Source organism: Sinocyclocheilus anshuiensis, unplaced genomic scaffold (genome assembly GCF_001515605.1).
Source record: "Sinocyclocheilus anshuiensis isolate Anshui unplaced genomic scaffold, SAMN03320099.WGS_v1.1 scaffold708, whole genome shotgun sequence".
NCBI lineage: Eukaryota > Metazoa > Chordata > Actinopteri > Cypriniformes > Cyprinidae > Sinocyclocheilus > Sinocyclocheilus anshuiensis.
In genome coordinates this window covers 730,165-733,999 of record NW_015555881.1, presented here as the reverse complement: position 1 = coordinate 733,999, position 3,835 = coordinate 730,165, and the positions used below count along the sequence as shown (strand labels likewise).

General features: G+C 35.7%; 1 protein-coding gene across 2 annotated transcripts in view; it reads left to right on the top strand.

Moving 5' to 3' along the window:
• The window catches only part of LOC107675791 (protein Shroom3), a 63,106-nt gene that overhangs the window by 30,039 nt on the left and 29,232 nt on the right, over nt 1-3,835 (top strand). The window lies entirely within an intron of this gene.

Below are 3,835 nucleotides of genomic sequence, written 5' to 3'. Positions count from 1 at the left end.
CGGCATTGTAGTCTACTCTCCCAGGATCAGGAAACAGTCCTCCGTAAAATGCGCTGCACACATCTGAATATTTGGTTTGAACTGGTCTGGAACAGAGTTGTAAATACAACTTAAACATTGATTTCTAGTTGTGTCCTCTTTTGGAAGACCAAACAAAGTAGTTTCGCTTTCACAACGAAACACGGCGTCGCCGCGACATGTCGGCGGCGGTAACAATACTACAGCGAGAATCAAAGTTACGCCTTCTTTATAAGTATTAATTTATCTTCTTTATAATATCTGCAGAACAGCTGTCACTTTTGCCCGTTGCAGTTGTATTTTAATTGCTAAAACATTCAGCTGTCGATAAAAGCATTGTATTTTGTCTGCATTTACCATGTTTAAATCTGTTCTGCATGGATTTCTCCCCAAAAACAATGGATAAAGTTTCATCCGAGCATCCGTTTATTATTGCACGGCTGATTGATGTTGTGGTTGGGTGCGATTCACTCGAGATACATGTAAACAAGAGAAGAGGACAGATCAGTCAGGAAAGGGTCAAGCGTGTGAGTGGCATGGAATATTTACACACACATACACACACACACACACAGGATGACGATAACAACAGCAACGTGGATTTTCAGTCTATACAAATTATTATACTTTTGCAGGCGCAATACTCATATAAAGCAATGTGACCCTGTGATTTATAAAGGACTTTTGCCATTTAGACAGATTTTTTTTAAATGCAAGTGGTGCTTTCACCGCCACAATGTGAGGGTGATGCTATGCAGTTGTTGCTACTGTAGCATTGTTTTTAGCACAATGCTATGCAGTTGTTATGGTGGTTGCTACACTCTGAGAAAAAATAAAAAGGTACAAAAGCTGTCATTGGGGCGATACTACTGAAAAGGGTACACCTTTGTACCTTATTTACCCCTAAAGAGTGCATATTAATACCTAAATTGTGCATTTTAGTACCTTTTGAAAAAGGTACCGCCCCAGTGACAACGTTTGTACCTTTTTTCTCTGGTCCCTCCATTAAAGTATTCATTTATCTGTATTTTTAACGCTTAGACGTTTAATATTTTGTATTACATGCATTGGCAAACAAATGTTTTATGGGTGTTAGGTTGAGTTAGTAAGGTTTTTTTAAATGTTTTTGAAAGAGTCTCTTCTGCTCACCAAGGCTGCATTTATTTATTCTAAAATACAGTAAAAACAGTAATATTTTGAAATATTATTTACATTTGAAATAACTCTTTTCTATGTGAATATATTGTAAAATGTAATTTATTCCTGTGATCAAAGCTGAATTTTCAGCATTATTACTCCTGTTTTCAGTGTCACAAGATCCTTCAGAAATCATTTTAATATACTGATATGCTGCTCAAGAAACATTTCTTATTATTATCAATGTTCATAACAGTTGTGCTGCTTAATATTCTTGTGGAAAATGTTTTTTACAGGATTATTTGATGAGTATAATGTTTAAAAGAACAGCATTTATTTGAAATAGAAATCTTTCTTAACATTATAAATGTCACTTTTGATCAATTTAATGCATCCTTGCTGAATAATAGTATTCATTTCTTTTCTAAAAAATCTTACTGACCCCAAACTTTTGAAAGCTAGTGTATCTGTAAGCAGCATTGGGGGTTTGCGGTTTACAGGAAGTTGCATGCTGCTCATGTCTCTATGGTGACCACCGAGGTCCTCCGGGGGGCAGGTATGCGAGGAATGCTGGGGGCATTTGAGCAGAAGAGTTCAGAGATGCACACGCTGGCTTTAAAATCATGGATTGTTAATGTGCTGATCGGAGATGGTACATCAAGACTCCCTGCTCCAATAAACATCCCTACATTTCACAGGCCACTTAAAGTGATTAATAGAGGTATAATTAGAAGAAGGTCTCCTCTGAAGCAGCATAGAGTGGATACATGCCTACAGCAGTCGGGCAAATCATACCCTTCTGAGGAAAGAGTGATAAATCAAGCTTTAAAAGAGAAAGAACATTTGAAAGAGCGGTATGCAGCATGCTGTTCACTTTTAAAGGGATAGTCCTTAAAAAATATATTTCCCACAATTATGATCTATGAAAGGAGTTATTTAGCAAAATGTCCAAGCTGCTTTTTATTCCTCACAGTGTTATCTCCTTTAAAGGGATAGTCCACCCAAAAATGAAAATTGTCATTTACTCAGCCTCATGTTGTTCCAAACCTGTATGCATTTCTTTATTCTGTGGTACACAAAAGAATATATTTTGAAGAATGTTGATAATCAAACAATTTCAGTTTCCATTGTCTTCCATTGTATTTTTGTCCATACAATGGAAGTCAATGGGAACCGAAATTGTTTAGTTACGAACATTCTTCAAAATATCTTCTTTTTAGTTCCACAGAATAAAGAAATGCATACAGGTTTAGAAATTTTAAAGGTAAGAAAACAGATTTTTAATTTTTGGTTGCACCGTCCCTTTAAGTAAAAGTTTGTGTAAATGTCTTTGTGCTGTCTTTTATTAGCGGTGTGTGTGTGAAAGCTTTCAAAAACCCTTTATAAAGAGTGTGATGTCACCTTTCCTAACTCTAGGAATGCTGTGTCAACATTGCAAACGTTTCTCAGTGCGGTTGGAGGACCGCTGGCTGCTGTTTTACTGTCTAAGCTCATGTAGTCGCAGTTTGTGCAGTAGATACACACACAAGCATATGCTCTCAAAGCACTTGTCACCAGAAATACTTTGTAATTTTTTTTTTCTTCTATAAGAAATAAGCATTCAGTTTATGAAATAAAGGATGAGGGTTTTTTTTTTAATTGATACTTTTATTCAGCAAGGATGTATTAAATAAACCAAAAGTGACAGAAAAGACAATTATAATGTTATAAAAGATACTCATTTCATATAAATGCTGTTTTTTACTTTCTATTTATCAGAGATTCCTAAAAATGTCAGTTTTCACAAGAATATTTAGCAGCACAACATTAAAATGGTTTCAACATTTTTAGTAAGTGATTCTTGATTTTCAAATCAGCATATTATATGCATATAATTATAAACTATATATATATAAATGTGGTCGATTCAATATCGATTCTCGAAGGCCACGAATCGATTTTTTTCAATATTTATTTCCACAAACATTGAACATAAGATTTACTTTAATCTTATTACTAGTCAAATCCACTAGATGTCACCCCCTTATTTGCCTTGCGCAATGTTACAGCGGAGAGTCCGTCATTCATTCATTGCTTAAAATGGCGGATTCAGGTGCGTTACCGACGTCAACACCACCTTCACATAAAAAGTCAGAGGTATGGAAGCATTTTAGATTTCAGAAAGGCGAAGACAAAGATACTGTGGACAAGAACAAAGCTATATGCCTGATTTGTAATTCTGAGGTGATGCTGTAGTAATACTACAAATCTGCGGAGCCATTTGACGAGACATCACCCAGACGTGCAGTTTCTAACACCCACAGCCGAACAGACAACTGAAGATTTACTATAAACATTTTTTAGGAGCACCAGTGCGACTGACCCGATCATCATCATACTTGTGAATGCGCTCAGGGGAGCTACAAATGTTTCTACGTGTTTCTGCAGCGTTGAGTAATGTATCACAGACGTATCTAACGAATCCTTTCATAAGCAAAGTGAGAGATTCATTGCTCAGTGTAGAGAGCTTCGTTGATTATAAATGTGAGATCGCGATGAGCTAAGATGAGTGCCAGCTTTTAATGATTTTTAAAGGAGTTTGTAAATGTGATACTGATTTAATACAATACAATTCAATAAACAAGAAGTTAATATTAAGTGACTTACATTGTCTGACTATAACACTATTGTCTGATTTTGC